We start from the raw sequence: 19,542 nt of genomic DNA, 5'->3' as shown, positions 1-19,542 counted from the left end.
CTTGTGGACAATGCAGAGGGTTCTGAACTTAAATCTCTGCACTGGCTCCCAGTGGAAGGGAGGATTCAGTCCTGGAGAGATACGATCCCTGGGTTTGAGGCCAAGGACAAGTCTTGCAGTCCTGTTTTGGATAAGTTGCAGAGGGCTAAGAGTAGAAGCAGGCAGATTTAGAAAGAGGATGTTGCAATAGTCAAGCCTGGAGAGAACCAGAGCTCTGGAGACCGTGAGCTTCTGGGGAAAGGAGAGGAAGGGAAGAACACCTCTGAGGATCTGAGGAGGTGCAGCTGGTAGTGTGACTTCTTAGAGACATCAGAGATGTGAGGAGAGAGGGAAAGTGTGGAGTCGAGAGATGACCCCGAGGTTATTAGCCTCACAGGTGCGAGCAGGAAAAGGGCCAAGAGAGGCCAGGCAGAGAGTGACAGGAAAGGTGGGAGTAGGTGTGCCGATGAGGAGAATCTCGGTCTTACTGGCATTAAGGCAGAGATCATTGGCAGACAGACAGATGAGAGAAGGAGAGGAGGTGGCAGAGGGGAGCCTGAAAATGAGTTGTGTCATCCGCATAGCACTGAAAGTTGGGGCAGAGAGCGGCGATGCGGTGGGAAAGAAGTGCCAGGTATTGGTTGAACAGCCAAGGAGAGAGGTTAGACCCCTGGGGAACACCACAGGTAGAGATAGAGGAGATGAAGGACCCAAGTTGGACCTGGTAGGGTCGATCGGAAAAGAAGGAGGTCAGCCAAGCCAGGGCCTTATCAGTGATACCCAGGTTATCATGGAGACAGTTGAGCAGGATGGCGTGGTTTACCGTGTCAAAGGCAGAAGAGAGATCAAGTAAAATGAGGACACAGGGGGTGTTGGAATCGAGGTTGGAGAGCAGGTCTTCCGTCCTTCAAGCAGCTCTGAAGCCAGACTGATGGTCATGGAGACAACCAACGGATTCAGAGTGAAGATTAAGCTAGGAGATACCCCAATTTATCCAGGAGTTTGCCCAGGAAAGGAGTGTTGGAGATTGGACGATAGTTAGCAGGGCAGGAAGGGTCGGCAGAGGGCTTCTTAAGAAGAGGGTGCACAAGGGAGTGCTTCAGGGGTGAGGGGCCAGGGTGTCAAGTTGGTCCTTGATGGTTTTGGAGGAACAGGGGTGAACCTGTTTTGACGAGACTTTCATAGGTCTAGCAACCTAGTCTGCGGAGAACAGGGGAAAGGCAGAGAAGGAGGGAGGAGATGTGGCCAGAGAAGGGCCAGAGGAAGAGAGAGGGGACAGGATGTCCTGCGTTTTAGAGATGAAATGAGAAGCCAGGGCCTGGGAGTGGACAGGAGAGGTAGAGACTGCAGCAGGATTGGCCAGCTCCTTGCAGATTTTAAAGACTTCGTCCGAGTTGTTAGATGCCGTGGAGATGCAGGCTTGGATGTGGGCTTTCCTCTTGCAGCAGACAGAGAGCCGGTATTGCCTTTGGAGCAGGCGGCAGGCCAGTTTGTCAGCGGATGTACCGGAAGCACGCCATTTCCTCTCAGCCACCCTGCACTTGCGTTTAAGTGTGACGAGGTCTGAGTCATACCAAGAGTTGCACTTGGCTTTGGGCTTCAAGCGGATTCTCATGACAGGGGCAAGAACATCGAGAGTATCAGATATCGCAGAGTGGAGCATGAGCATGGAAATGGCTGAGTCAGGGTGCGAGACAGCCAAGTGTGGAGGCGAGGGGGGGAGGGGGGAGTGGCGGCGAAAGCCTCAACTGACACACGCTTCATGGGTCGGATAACCGAGAAGGTAGAGGGCAGTGCTGAAGTTGGCTTGGCCTGAGGGGTAGAAAGGGTGAGGTGGAAGGAAAGGAGAAAGTGATCACTCCAGGTGAGAAGAGTGGTGAGAGGGATAGAAAGGGGAAGGTCTGAGGAGATCAGAACATCCAGAGAGTTCCCTGCGGAGTGAGGCGGGCCAGAGGGGAGAATAGAGAGTGTCACAGAGGTCACGAAAGAGTCCAGTGGAAGGACAGGAGGCATCCAGTTGGATGTTGAAGCCTCCAAGAAGGAAAAGTTGAGTGGTTGGGTCCAGGAGCGGAGAGGATCTTGTAGGTAAAATTCCTTCAGAAGGTGGCAGATGTCAGAGGAGTGTTTGACGGCTGAGTGAGAGTTTAGAGTGGCAATATGGAGAAGGTTGTCACCCTTGAAAGACTTCAGGGGAGGGGTACAAATTAGAGGTATGCCCTGCGGAGGTGTAGAAGCAGCCCGAGGGGGGGCAGAAGAGGAAGGAGGAGAAGGTGAGGTAGCCAAGGAGGAGACAGCAGGGGGAGGCGAGGAAGCCATAGAGGGGACAGCAGAAGAGAGGAAACCATGGCCACCTGACCGAATCAAATGCTTTGACCGCGTCCAAAGAGGCCACGACAAAGATGTGTGCTATCTTCGGTATAGTCAATCACATGGTGCAACCTGCACAGGTTCACAGTTATATTTCTACCTGGCACATATCCCGTCTGGTCGGGGTGTATCAATACGACCATTGTATTCTTCAACCTATTAGCTAGTAGGGTGGACAGAATTTTCCCATCATGGTTGAGGAGTTAGAGCGGTCTGTACGAGCCGCACTCTGTTAGGCTTATTTGGTTTGAGTAGGGGTATAATAATTGATTTCCTTAATTACATTGGGTGCTCTTCGGAATTAAATGATTCATTAAGCATAGCCAATAAGGGGGGGGGTTACCTTCCCTAATATATTCCTTATCAAATTAACTAGGCAAGCAGTCAGTACCTGGCGCCTTGCTCGTTGGTGACTCTCTAATCATTGGCTACTAATTCTGCTATCGTTAAGGGGGCTTCCAGTTGCTCGACCGTTGTGGGGTCAAACCTGTGGAGGTGCATCTGTGCTAAGGCTTCTTTGATTTTCGAGGTCTGTACCTCTGACTTGTCCACATACAGGGCTCTATAATACTCAAGGAAGCACTCATTTATATATGCTTGCATCATGCACAAGATGCCGCTGTTGCCCTTTATTGCCCCGATAATGTCCTGCTGCAAGTTGTTTATATAGCCATGCTAGCATCCTGCCTGGTTTGTTCCCCTCAGTGTGTTGTCTCTCAGTGTATTTAGCATAATGTAACTTGCTTAGCCTGTCCCAATGTTTCATACACTCATGTTTCAGCCTATTCGATTCTGAGGTGTGAACCCTGGCTTCCCTTTCGTTCCACTCACTATTTTCTAGAGCCGCTTCAGCCAAGTCCCCCAAAATTGTGCCTGTATCCCGCCTGCCTTGGCTGTGGCTTGCCCTCTACCACCTTAAAGGCCTCCCACAACACTCCTGCTGACGTCACGGTACCAGTGTTGAATTCGAAAGTCTTTAATTCCATCACAGAGTTGCTCTCAGAACGCCCCATCTTTCAATGATTATGCCCTCATCCTCCATGTCGGGATACAAACTCTTAGGGTAGCCACTTGACACACAACCAATAATGCCAAGTGGTCCGACAATACTCAGATCTCAACATCCACCTGGATGCTTCTAGCCCCTCCTCTGGGCTCTTTCGCAACCTTTGCATCTCTCCTTCTCTCTATTTTTTCCTCTGGCCCTACACACACTGCAGGGCACACCCTGGATATTCTGATCTCAGACCTCCCCTTCTCCAACCCTCTCACCACTCCTTTCTCTTGGATTTACCATTTTCTTCCCTCCTCTCACGTGTCGTTCTCTGCCCCTCAGGGTTAAGCTGATCCCAGCACTGCCACCCACCTTCTCGGTATTCCGGCCCATGAAGCGTGTCAGTGGAGGCTTTCACATCTACTTTCACCACTCCTCCTACATCTCTGGCTGACTCACACTCTAACACAGCCCTTACCAACCTTCATCTCTCCATCTCTAACACTCTGGATGTCCTTGCCCCCGTCATGAGGATCCGTTTGAAGCCTGTATCCAAGTGGAACTCTTGATATGATGGCAACCTTGCCACCCTTAAGCGCAAGTATAGGGTGGCTGAGAGGAAGTGGAGAGCATCAGGCTCACCCTCTGACAAACTGACCTGCCACCTGCTCCAAAGGCAATGCAGACTCTGTCCTTTATAAGAAGAGCGCCTACATGCAAGCCCGCGTCTCAGCGGCCTCCAACAACTTGGACTGGCTTTTCAAAATCTGCAAGGAGCTGGCCAAACCTGCTGCAGTCTCCACCTCCCCTCTGCACGGCTCTGGCCTCATTTCACCACTAAAACCCAGGACATCCTGTCCACTCTCCTCTTCCTCTACCTCCTCTCCCTCTCCCATTCCAGGCCACATCTCCTTCCTTTCTCATCATCCCTGTTCACTCTCGGCGAGGTTTCTAGACAAGTCCGTTCTATGAAAGTCTTGTCAAAGCAGGTGCTCCCCTGCTCCTCCAGAACCATTAAGGACCACATCGACACCCTTGCTCCAGCCTTGGCCGATTTCTGCAATCACACCTGCCACTGGAAGATTTCCCCCCCCCTCCCCCTTTTAGCACCCCTTGTGCACCCCCTCCTTAAGAAGCCATCTGCCGATCCTTCCTCTCTGGCAAACTATCGCCCAAATTCCATCAGCCCTTTCCTGGGCAAACTCCTGAAAAACATGGCCACCTCCCAGCTTAATCTACATACTGAACCTGTTGGTTGTCTCCATGACTACCAGTCTGGCTTCAGAGCAGCCAGAAGCACGGAACATACTTATTTGTTAAGACTTCCTCTCTAATCTAGACACTAACCTCCCTTCTGTCCTCATTCTCCTTGATCTATCCTCTGCTTTCGACATGGTGAACCACGCCATCCTGCTCAATCATCTATGTGACAACCTGGGCATCTCTGGTCAGGCCCTAGCCTGGATGACCTCCTTTCTCTCAGATCAACTCTCCCAGGTCCAACTTGGATATTTCTTCTCTTCTAATTCTCTCTCTCTACATGTGATGTTCCCCAGCTGTCTAACCTCTCGCCCTGGCTTTTCAACCACTACTTGGCACCTCTGGCCCACTACATCTCTACCTTCTGTTCTAACTTTCAGAGTTATGCGGATGACACCCAGCTTTCCCTCTGGCTCCCCTCAGCCTCCTCTGCTCCTTCCCTCATACCTGACTGGCTGCAATTCAGGAATGGTTTGCTTCCAACGATCTCTGCCCAAATATCCTTTAACATTAATGCTAGTAAGCCTGAGATCCTCCTCATTGGGACACTTGCTCCCACCTTCCCACTCTGGCCGCCCACCCTGGGCCCTCTAACTGCACCTTCCTGTGAGGCTAAGAACCTTGGTGTCATCTTCAAGTTCACCCTCGCCTTCTCTCCTCACACTCTAAGAAGTCACATCATCAGCTGCACCTCCTCAAAGGTATTCTTCCTTTTCTCACTTTCCCCCAGAAGCTCACTGTCGTCAGAGCCCTGGTCCTCTCTAGGCTGGATTACTGCAACAGCATCTTTCTAAATCTGCCTGCCTCTGCTCTTCGCCAGTTACAATTGATCTAGAACAGTACTGCGAGACTTGTCCTTGGGCTCAAGCCAAGGGATCGTATCTCTCCACTGGCTCCCTCTGGCTGCAAGGATCAAGTTCAAGACCCTCTGCATCGTTCACAAGGCTTTCTGGGGCCGGGGACCGCACTACATCCAACTTTCTCTTCCTAAGCATCTTCCTTCTAGAGCCCTTTGCTCATCCACCTCAAAACTCTGAGGGTCAGACGCTTCTCCAGGAAGAGAGTGGGGGGTAGATCTCTGCCCTCGCTGGGGCCACCCTCTGGAACAGCTTCCTTGCGTCTCTGCAAATTGAGCTGGACCACCTAAGGTTCAGGAAGCAACTCAAGACCTTCCTTTTTGCTAAGGCTTTCTCTCTCCCTCTCCCTCGCTGATGTCCCCAGTCTGCTGCGCATACTGGTTACCTGGCCTCCCACTGAATTTATGGGACCAGACTCCTGTATGACCAGTTGCTCTTGAACTGCCTTCGGGCCTCCCAACCACTTAGGGACTCTATCTGCAACCCTACAGTCCACTGACTCTCTTCAATTATGAGTCACCTCCCTGGCAGAACTTATTTGCACTCCCCCCCACACCCCCCACTGGCACGATCTGAATGACACAAGGCCTAGTAAGATTGGTGTTTTGTCATCCTTCTGTCTTCCCTTCCTTGTCTTGTCGGGCCTATAAACACTTGTGTACAGGCACATTATAAATGACTGATCAGATTATATCATACGCACCTTATCCCACCATGGAGCACCAATTGTTAAGATGGAATTTCAGAATCAGTCCTGTTGTAGGGTTATGGAGGGACACACCTAGTTGAGGAACATGCTTATTTGCAGTTTGTTTAGCCAAATTCAATCAAGGTAACATGGCGTGAGCAGTAAGGTAGAAAGCAGGAGTGATACGTAGGGTTTTGGTCAGTTCGCATGAACCATTAGATCTAAAAATGCTACCACCAGTTCGAACCTTTTGGTGGTAGCATTGTAAAAAGAAAATGGGGGCTGCAGGGGTGTCCCCCCCACATCGCCCCGCTCACTATAATTCATAGTTTAGTGAGCGTGGGTTGCGGGGGACACCGCCGCAGACTTCTGTTTAAAAAACAAACAAAAAAAAAAGAAAAGGACCCAGCGATGCCGGTTCCCGATCACGGAAGTGAAAGTGAATTGGCGCCGCAGGAACCCAGCGTGAAGAAGTTAAGTGGGGTTTGTTTATGTTAGGGGTGTGCAGAGGGTGTGGGTGGGGGGTGTTATGGGTGTGTTGTGTGTGTGGGTGCGAGTATGTAAGTGTGTTTGCATGAGAAAGGTGCAAACTTTTGGTAGTTCGCACCTTTCTCATGCGAACATTCCGGCCGCAGCAAATTCAGCCGCGGTCGGATCACTTAGTAGATACAGCAAAGTCCACAATGAAGTAAAACAATATACTAATTTGTTAGGACTTAAACACCAAGCAAGTAAGACTTACAAGAAGCCTATTTTACACAACACACTTTACACATATGTACACAGTTGGTAGTCCCAAAGTTAAAATAACTACAATTTACACTAAAACGTATTAAAAACTAAGTAAAGCAGTGAAATAGTGGCTAGTAAAGTGAAAATTATGGATTCAAACAAACCATATGCTCTTACTTATAAATGTAAGGCAGACATGTAAGTAGGTTTAGTGGCTCAGAGTCAATTTTCCAGCCAAGTACCTGAGAGGAGGGTATGATGTTTCAAAAGTTGCCCTGCACAAGGTTTGTAAAAGATTACATTTAAAAAAAAAAAAAAAAAAATATATATATATTATATATATATATATATAATTTAAACTTTCTTTTTTTGCATACCAAGTACCAACATTCAACATATACATCCCCTTTAGACACCCCCCCCTCTCTTGCCACGCTCTGGCTATGGTGTGCCACGTATAGATTGCGTAACAATCACATTATTACATTCTGTGTTTTTTTATAAATGCACAGTCCCTCCAGATAGCAGGGTCGACCCTCTCAAGGTGTACCGCGCCCACTCCCAGCGGGTACGCAATCTCTCCTAGCAGGTGACCTCTTTGTTGTACATGTCACATGTTCCTTGTATTCCCTGATCAATTGTCAATATATGGACTTTTCCACTGTTCCGTTTTTATTCGCTACAGAGATTCCTGAGTTGTCTGCATGTCATGTTGCAGTTCTGTGTAATATTGTCCAAAGGGGGACCAATAGTCCAATGGACGGCTAGTGGCTGGGAGAATCAGGGCTTAGCGGCTTCCCTCTGCTCACAGATGTTCATGAAGTCCAGCCACCTTGTGAATGTGGGTGCATTACTTTCTCCCCATGACCTTGCCACCAAGTATCTAGCCGTTACCGGAGTCATCCCCAGTAGCTTCTTTTCAGAATGGGAGCCCTCCTGAATCAATGCCAGGAGCCACAGTTCTGGTGTATAGGTCTGTGCTACTGATAACATTGTAGCCATTGCTTCCTCTATCCTTGCCCAAAAGGGTCTGATGTGTGGGCATGCCCAGGCTACACGATAAAAATCTGCAGCGTCCATTTTACATGCCAGGGATCTCTCTGGGAAGAACCTGTTCAGTCTGGCCGGGGAATAATAGGCTTGATGCAGGAGTTTGTATTGTATTAGCCTGAACCGTTTAGAGACCGATTACGTGTCTGTAGCCCCGCCATTTTCCAGTGGTCATCACTCAGCCCCTTTCCCAGCGATCTCTCCCATGTATTCCCGAAAGTCTGCCCTCCTCCCACTCTCCCCCTTCTCAGCATTTTATAGATGGTTGACACTGGTTTCCTCGGGGATAGGGCATTCATCGTGTGTTGGGGAGCTGGGTGGGGGTTGCAGGTGCCTGAGGAAAACTGGGCCATTCGGTTTTCAGTGTCCCCCTGAGCCTGAAGTATAAAAGCATGGTTACTGCGTTACATTCCCCCTTGGTTTGTAAGTTCTCCGATTTGATTAATTGTTCTTTGTGTACCAGGTCTTCCAGTGTCTGGATCCCTAACTTCTGGAAGTGGATCTGAAAAGTTCTCGTGTGTCAGCGGGATACCGCAGATTGTGTATAAAGGGAGGTCTGGGAGATAACAAAGGTTAGTATCTAGGATGCGTCCTAATTGTTCCCACGCTTTGCATGTCATGGCTTTGGGTTGAACCTCGTTTCGCTGTGCGATTAGCCCATACCATTCCCAACAGATCAGTTTGCCGCATGACCGCCTTGGCCAAGTGTGAGTGGGTGGTGCCTGCAGTAGCCGATTTTCACCCTGCTACGTACTGGACCTGAGCTGCCAGGAAGTACAAGTGTAAATCAGGGTATTCGAGCCCTCCTTGTTCATAAGGCAATGTGAGGGTATCATAGGATATTCTGGCTTGCCGCCCGGCCCACACTAGTCATCAGCCTTTTGATACGTGACCAATAGAGTGTAGGGGCCCAAAGTGGTACATTATTAAAAACATAAGCAGTTTGGGGAGAATGACAATTTTAGCTAGTGCTATGCGGGCCTCTTGTGACAACGGTAAGAGGATCCATTATTTTACTTTGTGTTCCAGCAGCTCAAGAACTTTGACATAGGTATCCTTATATAGGTCCCCCGCCCTAGTGGACACGATAATACCTAGATAGCGTATGCATTGGGGACACCAGCGGAAGTCATCCCCTATATCTGCCTGTTGAACTTCTAGGGTCAAGGGCAGCACTTTGGATTTATTCCAATTGATTCTCAGTCCCGAGAATTCAACAAATGTGGTAATCTCCTGCGTCAGTGGGGGGAAGATTCATTTTAGGGTGTTTGACAAGAGCAATATATCATCTGCATATAGTGATATGATGGAGAGATGTGAGTGTACTCGTATGCCCCTGTGTGCATGCAGTTCGCGGATATGGCAATCTAACGGTTCCATTGTTAGGGCAAATATAATTGGGGAGAGCGGCTACCCTTGATACGTGCCCCTCTTTGGGAAAATATAATCTGAGCCTAATCCGTTCGTGTACATCGCTGCTCTTGGGACAGTATATAACAATCGGACCCAGCAGAGAAATACAAGTCCGAAACCAGAGCGCCTAAGTACCTTGAGGAGAAAAGGCCACTCAACGGAGTCAAAGGCCTTATCCGCATCCAAGGCCACAATCGCCATTGGGACGCTGGGTTCTATATTATCCATCAGCGTGAATAGTCGCTGTAGATTGTTCTAGGCTGATCGGCCCGTGATAAATCCTGCCTGAGCCGGCAGAAATAAATGCAGGAATATGTGGGAGAATACGATCGGCTATGACCTTGGCGAGTATTTTATTGTCAGTGTTAATTAGGGACAGTGGTATGTACGATGCACATTTTCGGGGATCTTTCCCAGGCTTAAGGAGTACCGTCACCAATGCCGATCTAGTGGATTCGGGGAGGGAGCCCGTTGATAGTGCCTTATCCCACATTATCACATAGGCTAGGGAGTAGATGGGCTAAACCGGTTTCATAGAATCCCGCCGTTATTCCATCAAGGCTGGGGGCCTTACCATTGGGGAGGGATAGTATTGCTTTGCGGATCGCCTCGCCCGTCACCGGAGTATTCAAGATACTTCCCTGTTCCTGGTCTATCCACCCCAGGGCGATCTCATCTAGGTACTGCATTATCACGTCCTGTCACTCACCCGGGCGAGACGTGTACAGTTGGTCGTAGTACTATCGGAAAACATTGTTAACCCCCTCCAGGTCTTTAAAGAGGTGCCCATTATGGTCTTCTAGCTCCATAATCGGCATGGATTGGCATTCCTGTCTAATGGCCCATGCTAGTTTTTTAATGGGGCGGTCTCCCTCACCATATCTTGTCGCGGCTATCGGGTTGCCTGTAAACCTCTCCTCTATAATGGCCAGTTGATAAAGTTGCTCTCCATGTGTTCTCAAGGATGCTCGCAAGATCCTTGTTGGTTCTCTAGATCCTTAATGGTCTTTTCTAATGTCTGGATGAATCTGAGCAGTGCTTTTAGGACTCCCCCTTCTTTGGACATACAACACCCCCTTATATATACTTTAAAAGTCTCCCATATCACTCCTGGGTCGGGCACCGATCCTATATTAGCGGTGAAGAAGTTTTATATATCCGGTCTGATCTTACTAGGAAACGCCAGGTCTTCCAGGGCGGTGGCTCTGAACCGCCAGCTTAATTGTTTGGGGGTGTCTGCTGGAGTAGATATGCGGACCAACACTGGTGAGTGGTCAGAGAGGGTTCGTGGGAGAATAGTTGCTTCTGATACTTTAATCAGGGGTGTGGATGCCATAACAATCTATTCCGGATGAGCTACCATGAAGGCCAGAAAAGAAGGTGTACTCTCTTCTCAGCGGGTGTAATCGCTGCCACACAGGGCACAGCTCGTGATAGTTGGCTATGGTAGACCATGCTTGGGTGGCTTGGGGCGGAGATTGTTGAGATGTGGAGGATCTATCGAGTTCCATGGTGAGGGCCATGTTGAAATCGACGCCCATACAGTATTGTATTCCGGGAATCTATGGATGTGTTTGGCACATTGGCGGAAGAACTCCGGGGAGTCTGTGTTTGGTGCATATACGTTTATAAGTAGGAGTTTCATCCCATGGACCTCCCCTGCTAGCGCAATGAATCGCCTATCTTTGTCGCTGATCTGTTCGTGCAGCCTGTATTGCAAAGAGCTATGTATATAGATTGCTACCCCTCTAGAGTGTGTGGTATACAAGGAGCCGTATCTATAAACACCCCATCCCGCCAGTTTGGAAAGAGTAGCGCCTCAGGCCAGTTGCATCTCCTGCAAACATAGTATATTCACTTTGTGAAGTTTGCAATGAGGCAGGCTTTCTTCTCATTGGTGAACCCTCGCACATTCAATGACATTGTTAGCAAGCTACCCGATTTCTCCCCTATGTTCCGTGCTTTCATATAATAGGTTGTGTGGTATGGTTCCCTTTTTTTGTGTTTTTCTGGATCATGTCATGTGCTTAATAACTGCTGTTGTGACATCATTTTGTATAGTCAGACATTATTTCTTAAGTGGACCATCGAGCCGTCCCCCTTGAAGACCCGGCAAACTAGCGGAAGCGCAATACCCCAACACTACCGAACCCCTGATCCCACCCTAACCCACCCACGCCAGAAACCACAACCTAACGGTTCCCATGCCCCCGCCTACCCTCAATTCCCAACATAACTTAACAATTCTGCAGTGTCTGCGGGAAACGGGGCACTAAGGGCGGCTACTTGCTCCTGATGGCTACTGCTGCTATGTGTCGCCCCCTGGACACATTCATCCCTCCCAGGGCTTAGCTTAATTTGCAGAAATTCCCAAGTATTGGGTCACGGACAACAGAAGAGATGTAGGTGGCATCAGGGAGAGTGCCGAGAGATCCCACCGGGTCCGGGAAGTTCATAGCGAATCACTCCGCTGCCTCCGGTGAGGTAAAAAAGATTGTCGAGCCGTTGTACTGTACCCTGAGTTTGGCCGGATACATCATTGCATATTGTATTTCTTTTTCGCGTAAGATGTTCTTAACTGACTGAAAGGTTTTACTCGGTTCTTGAACAGTCGGGCTGAAATCCAGGAAGAGCCTGATGGTAGAGGATCCCCATTGCAAGTCTGTTTTTCCCTGGCTGAGTGGAGAATAATGTTCCTGTCTCTGTAGCTGAACATTCTCAGTAAAAGATTAAGTTTAAAAGCACCTTTGGATTTAACAGGCAAGTAAGAATTTCAGGGGCACACGTTCAATCCCCATACAAGCGGTCAACTTGGTGGGTTTGGGGGGGATCCTGAGCTAAAACACCACAGGTGACAGTTAAGTGTATTAGGGAGGGGACTCTGCGTCCATACAATCCCCAAGGCAGTAAGGAGGCATAGAAATCAGCAAATGCACTTGTACACCTTACTCAGATTTTTCAAGTTACCACTGAATCACCGGGAACACTTACTTCTGCCATTGATCCAATCGGTGGTGTTCCAGGGGTCACAGATACAGTGGCAAATGACTGTCGGATTGGGTCCAGGTATACATTTCTATTTATTTATAAGGCGCTAAAAGCCTGCAGGCATCGGAGTGCCATAACAAAAATATCTTACAACATACAATACAAAAAGAAAACAACATACCTTCATCACAATAAATGCAAAGTGACAGAATTCATCAAGTGCATCCTTCTCAATGAGGGATACAAGCCTTCAGGCTAGTCCACTACAAGTTTCAGATGCGATGATCCTCTAGGAACATAGTTGCAGTTACTAAGGTAAATTGGTAGATTACGAAACCCACATCCGACCAGGACACCGTCCCTATTTTCCTGAGTACACCACTCGTCTATTTCCAACCTACATAGAATTTTCAAATCTATGGGTCTAACCACCCCACGGCCAGTTTGTTGACGAAGCCAGGCCAAGACCTTGTTCCTTAATGCATCCCTGGGTTCTTTCCCAGTTAGCTTTTCAATGTTGGTAATAATGATATTCCTTTTGTCCATGACAAAGTCTTGTATGATCTTGTCCCTGAACTGTGGCATTGAAGACTTACCGAAACATTTTTGAAATGGAGAGGTTCCTACCTTTCGCAGGACAGCCCGCTTTATCAGGATATATTATGGACGTCCCAGGGGCCACCAGTGAAGGAGTATGTGATATGATATGACATTGTATTTATAGCGCACCCATACACAAGTGTTTCAAGACACGACGAGGCAAGGGAGGGGCGCAAGGGAGGACAAAACAATCTCACTAGGCCCAGTGACATTGAGAACGTGCAAGTGCAGGGGAAGAGGGGAGGGAAGGGAAGGGGGAAAGTGCAAGGGGCAGGAGAGTAGTGCAAAGTGCTGAACAAGTGAACAAAACAGGTAGTGCGGCCAGCAGGTGGCAAGTGCAAGAATAAGCGCAGACAATGGGTGTCAATAAGTGCAAGGGGTCTGTGGGGTTGCAGATACAGACCCAAGTGCAAGGGTTGCCAGGAGGCAGTGCAGGTTTGCAGCTGGGTTGGTAGGGATCTGGGCCCGAGTTCAGAGGGTAGCCAGGTGCCCAGTGCAGAAACAGACAGATCAGCAGGGGAAGAGGTAGAGAGAAGGCAGAAGCAAAGAGAAAGGTCTTGAGGTGCTTCTGGAACCGAAGATGGTTCTCCTTAAGTTTCAGAGGGGCAGGGAGGTTATTCTAGAGGGCGGCCCCAGCCGAAGAAATATCTACCACCAACTCGTTGCTTGGAGAAGCGACTGACCTGAGAGATTTGGAGGTGGAGGAGCAAAGAGCATGAGGAGGAAGCTATTTCTGAAAGAGAGGGTTTAACGCATTGCGGACCTAGGCACCAGAAGGCCTTGTGGACAATGCAGAAGGTCTTGAACTGAATCCTTGCAGCCACTGGGAGCCTATGAAGAGATTTCAGGGCTTGAGAGATACGATCCCTGGGCTTGAGGCCAAGGACAAGTCTTGCAGTCCTGTTCTGGATGAGTTGCAGAGGACGGAGAGTAGTGGCAGGCAGATTTAAAAAGAGGCTGTTGTAGTAGTCCAGCCTAGAAAGAACCAGAGCTCTAGAGACAGTGAGCTTCTGGGGGAAGAAGAGGAAAGGAAGAATACCTCAGAGGAGGTGCAGTTGGTAGTTAGACTTCTTAGAGATGTCAGATGTGTGGAGCCGAAGATGACCCCAAGGTTCTTAGGCTCACAGGTGGGAGAGGGAAGAGGGCCAAGGGAGGCCAGCCAGAGTAATAGGAAAGGAAGGAGTTCCGATGAGGAGGATCTCTGTCTTACTGGAAATTAAGGCAGAGGTCATTGGCGCACACCACTCCTGGATTGCAGACAGACAGTCAGAGATGAGAGAGGGAAGCCTGAAAAAGAGCAGAGTGTCATCTGCATAGCACTGAATGTCGGAGCAGAGAGCAGCAATGCGGTGGGCGAGGGGTGCAAGGTAGCCAGGGAGGGAGGTTAGACCCCTGGGGAACACCACAAGTAGAGAGTCAGATAGGAAAGGAAGGACCCAAGTGTGGATAACTCAACCTTTCAAGAGAGAGAGACAGAGAGACAGAGAGAAGGCCTTGCTGAAGGTTCGGTACCAATGATAGGAGCCAGGTCATTGGATGGTAACTGTGTAATAGGAGGGACAGGCCAGGAAGAAATATCAGAGACGGCCAAATATTGTTGCATCAGTGGAATGATTATGGGGACCGTTGGCCAAGATTTTGCCACCTTCACAGTGTGTTAATTCCCCACAGAGTTATCCAAGGAGTCCATCCAATTACTAAAATCCTCAATGTTTTGGCACAAATTCAATTGATTAATTATATTGTCCTTTACCACGATCCATTGGTCTGGGGTGATCTGCTCATAGGAGTTGTCCTCCGAATTGGCCGTTGCTATAAACACAGGGGTAGTTTGGAATTGTGGGTTATTCTTGGACCGCTCTGTATCTAGAGCAGTAATTGCAGACAGGGAAGACCTGGGTGTTTCCCCTAGATTTAATAGAAGATTATCAGAGATGGTAGCCTTATCTATTGTCAGGTTCACATTAATACAAGCCTGTTCATTTTTATCATTATTCCAGGTGTTTATTAGGACTGACCAAAGGCAGATCCGTCCTTTCACGTAGGGCTCAGTGCCCGAACCTCAGACAAAAGATCCCCCTTCAGTATCATGGAGGAGGCCCTAGGGGTGGTGGCCATAGTCTCCATAATCTCCATGGTCCCACCCTCGATCACAACTGGGGGGTTAGCAGGGGTAATAGCCATAGGCATAGTGGACAAGAATACCTTTCCTAAGGCTTGCCATGGGAGGATCATGGTGGATGTATCAGCAGTCAGGGGAGCCTGGGGAGCCACAGACTTTTTTACAATGCCCTTTTCCCCTATGTTCTTCCCCTTATACATATTCCCCCAAAACAGGAACTGGAAACGCTTATGGGAGGATTCCAATTACTTACAGAGGAGCGTTTCAACAAACAACTGATGTGGAGAAGGTACAGCTCCAGGCAAGAAAACAGCAGCTCGCCAACAGAGGCAGAAGCCCCATCCGGACCCAGCACTTCGCACTCAGCCCAGTCCTGGAAGGCGTCCCGTGTACGTCCACGGCTGCCTCAGTCAGCCGGCAGCCAGCAGCCACACACGTTACTGCTGTGCCCATGCCGTGCTCAGTCGGGGAATTGATGAAGGAACCCAACAGTGGGAGGTGTGGAGGAATGAAACATCAGCCGCCTCCGATGCTTCGTCCCCACTCTGAAAAACAGCTACAAGTTTGAAGCCTGCACCCCCACATTGGTTCCGATCTCAGTTTCCGGGATGACTGACTGACTGACTGACTGACAGCTGTACAGGCCAGACAATCCAGAACTGCAGCCACAGCAGGCCCCACAATGTGCAGAGACCTCCAGGACACAGCATGGGCAGGACAGCAGTGAGGAAACCTCAATAAAGGTCAGTCAGGCAGGTCAGATTCATGGTGCTGGCACAGATCCGGTTCCAAGAAGGCCCATCTTCATCGGAAGAGCAGCAAAAAGTAAGAGAGACAATCTTCGGCCATATGTGGATGGCCATGCCCAGTCCTACGCTCCAGCACCGAATGCCAACCGGTGCAGCAAAGAGGCCTTGTTTTCAGATGGGCAGCCCCCAGGGTGGTCCTGGAACACTTCAGACATCCTCCAACAGCAGGCTTCAAGTGCAGGACGTGTCGGTCCCCACAGTCCAAGGGTTAAAGCACTGACAATGCCCTTCTGTGGCTGCAGCGAAAGTAGCGGGGATTCATCACCAGTGGCTTTAGCAATTTCTGGCTATTATTGGCAGCAGTCTTCTGGGTCTTCAGCACAGGCTCCTCTTCAAATTCTTGGCTTCAGTGGTTGACATGAGAAACAGCGGCAGGGCTCTTCCCCTTAACCCAAATTCAGGCTGCGCCAGCCCACCACATATCTGCTGAGCAACAGACACTTCCAAGCAGGGATCTGTATTTGACCACAGTCCCAAAAGTTATGTGTGATCTTACCAATGGAAAATTCAGAGTGGTACATTGCATCGCAACCACAATACCAAACAATACCACTTTTTATTTTCATTTGGGAGGGTCAATCCTTATAAAGCCACCCTTACCCCATCCCGACCCATTTCAACCCCTTACCCCACTACCCTATATTTATTTAATATTTTCATAATTTTTTGTTATTATGGTTACTGGTGAAATGTACCACTCTGTAAATTGACTGGGTACCGTCCCAAACCCATCGCTGACCAGTTCTTCCACACAGACGGGCACTAGCCCAGGAATCCAAGCAGTGTATTACCATATATGAAGGAATGGCATGAGGGGTGGAGTCCTCTTGCCTTTGACGCACAGGGCCTTGGCCTACAAAAGAGCATTCATTTACATCTTGAAAGCAGTCAACCCGAAGAGCAACAGCCGAGTTCAAATCCAGAAATGGTGATTTTGGGGAGGCGTCCAGAGGGGGGGGGGGGGGGGGGGAGAAAGTGTGTGTGTGTGTGTGTGTGTGTGTGTGTGTGTGTGTGTGTGTGTGTGTGTGTGTGTGTGTGTGTGTGTGTGTGTGTGTGTGTGTGTGTGTGTGTGTGTGTGTGTGTGTGTGTGTGTGTGTGTGTGTGTGTGTGTGTGTGTGTGTGTGTGTGTGTGTGTGTGTGTGTGTGTGTGTGTGTGTGTGTGTGTGTGTGTGTGTGTGTGTGTGTGTGTGTGTGTGTGTGTGTGTGTGTGTGTGTGTGTGTGTGTGTGTGTGTGTGTGTGTGTGTGTGTGTGTGTGTGTGTGTGTGTGTGTGTGTGTGTGTGTGTGTGTGTGTGTGTGTGTGTGTGTGTGTGTGTGTGTGTGTGTGTGTGTGTGTGTGTGTGTGTGTGTGTGTGTGTGTGTCTCTCTCTCTCTCTCTCTGCTGGGTTGCATCATTATTTGTTTGGGATGCCTAGCAATGGCATGTTTTGCTATGTGCCTGCACTAAGCTATATAGTCTATGATCTGCCCTGTTTTGAATTGCTACACTCCTGTTAGGTATGCTACACTGTGTTATGTTACACTACACCCCAGGTAATGTCTTTATGCTGTAGAAACATATTGTGTAATGTCTTTTCTGTTGGGATCTATGTGTTCTTTTCATAAGGCTAAATGTAACTAGCATCTACACGAGTGTTACTGTTTTTTTACTTTAATTTGTGTGTACTCATTCACCCCGTTCGGTGGGGGTTTTGGGGGAAGAATATCATGTGGTTTCCTTTTATGCCATCTGGTTAGGTCATGTTATGTTATGTTGATGTTTCATTATAATAATATGCTTTAAATGTCTTATGTTCATGCCCTTTGAAGCAACCATAACGCAGCAGGTAGCATCCCCCAAAACAAGCAAACGCAGGAACAGAACGAAGACCTGAAAATCTAATGCGTTAACTATACCCCACAACCCTGTGTTGACCCAATATTCACATGATGCCCTGCATTAATAGGACACAATAACTGCAGCCAAGGATGAGAAGGCAAGTCCAAGGCTGGATTATGTAATTCAACTCCCATAAGCATCCAGCCTAAGAGCATTCATGCCTCACACACCGCAATAACCTTTCCCATAAAGGTCCTAGCAGGACTCTGGAAACTCCAGAAAGCCTGGACCGGGGCTTCTGCTCCCAGGAAACCAGTGGTTGAAATCCCACCCCCAGTTAAATGTGGCCATATTTCCTTTGATATTTCCCCCCATCTACAGAAGCTGGCTGTTCGCAGCCACTCTGGACTTAGGGGAGTAAGTAAAAGGGCTTTGCTGGCTGTGTTTTGTTGGGCATGGTTTCAACATGCCTTGGCTCACCAGGAAACTGGAAGGCTCACAACCCTCACCAATGCGGAGCCAAATACAGGTTTTGTGTCATTAAGCACTCTGCCAGAAGCACAAGCCTAGAGGTTGTTTTGCTTGCTTTTCATGGAGCCTATGCAAACTTGGCAAATTCGGATTTCTAACATAGAACCCCCCAAATGTTGTTGCAGACATATTGAAGTTAGCAGAAGGGCTTTGCTGTCTGTTTGCTTGGACACCGCTTCAACATGCCCAGGCTCACCATGCAGTGAATACATTCCAGCATACCCCCCCCTTGGTGCAGCCAACACCTCTCTCCAGCTATCTCTCCTTTTGGCGCAGTGCCCAATAGAATACAGTTAAGTCCCACAATAAATGTGGTTCAATTGTGCACGTTGCTCCTCCACCTTTTCCTTCTCATGCCTTCCTGAGCATTTTATCCATCTTCTGCCCTCATCCCAACTATCTACCTGACTTTCCTCCTACCTATCACTACTGAAAGTTATTTTATACTGCTTTGCCTCTGACAGGCAAAGCGCTTCAATGCCATAATCTACGTCAGGAAGCGCTATACAAATGCAAGATAATGTACCATTTTGAGAGGGAAGGAAGGTTGCCAGAAAGCAAGACAGTCAAAGGATGACTTCAAGCACATTGCATGACTTTAAACATCATGGCACAGCCATTTTAAGTACCACTATGGTAGGCGCAGTATACAAATTGGATAACATAAAATGTGGTACTCATATTATCATTATGCAGTAAAAAGATGGTGAACAGTAGTGCAATGGAAAAATAAGTAAAACATGGCTCAGTGCCACTAGTCTTTCCTAGACACAACCAAGAGGTACAAAGGTGTGCTACTTTAAAAATACAGGAAATCATGAAAGGGGACAGTCCCACTGCACTGGTAATCTTATGGGCTGAAAGTGCCCCCAAAATAAATTAGTTGAGCAAGATAAGTGAAAGTAAAAAGGCTTTACTTACCTATAAAGTCAGGTTTGAGTTCAAGACATAAAAGTTGGGGGGTCATGTAAATGGAAGGAAAGTTGCAAAAAGAAAAGTCTTCTTTAAAACCATAAATTCAGTGTTCTTCTACAAGAAGTGCTTGGCTCTTCTGTATCTTTTGATTGCTATTTCCACCGGCTATGAACAATGGTCATCCCTGCAAAATTGGCACAGTGCTCACACTCCACCATGCCTTTAAGTTACACAGCAGTCCAGGCTCTCGTCATTACATGTTGAAATGGCAGTACTTTCATCTCTACGTTTACCAGCCTATGTTACAAAAGCTGTTACAGCACTTTGCACTGCATTCCCTTAAATAGGTACGAGTGCTGGAAGAGAACACTGCATGGCGCTATGACCATCACTTGATATCACTGAATACAAGTAACAGA

The 19,542-nt window shown here is 48.4% G+C and overlaps 1 protein-coding gene across 2 annotated transcripts in view; it reads right to left on the bottom strand.

Annotated features, from left to right (window-relative positions):
- Nucleotides 1-19,542, bottom strand: part of GEMIN5 (gem nuclear organelle associated protein 5) — a 1,331,385-nt gene that overhangs the window by 1,067,934 nt on the left and 243,909 nt on the right. The gene's annotated exons all lie outside the window — the stretch shown is intronic.

The sequence above is a fragment of the Ambystoma mexicanum genome, chromosome 3q (assembly GCF_040938575.1).
Source record: "Ambystoma mexicanum isolate Mex_15411 chromosome 3q, UKY_AmexF1_1, whole genome shotgun sequence".
NCBI classification, from domain to species: Eukaryota; Metazoa; Chordata; class Amphibia; order Caudata; family Ambystomatidae; genus Ambystoma; species Ambystoma mexicanum.
This window is presented reverse-complemented; position numbering and strand designations above follow the sequence as displayed.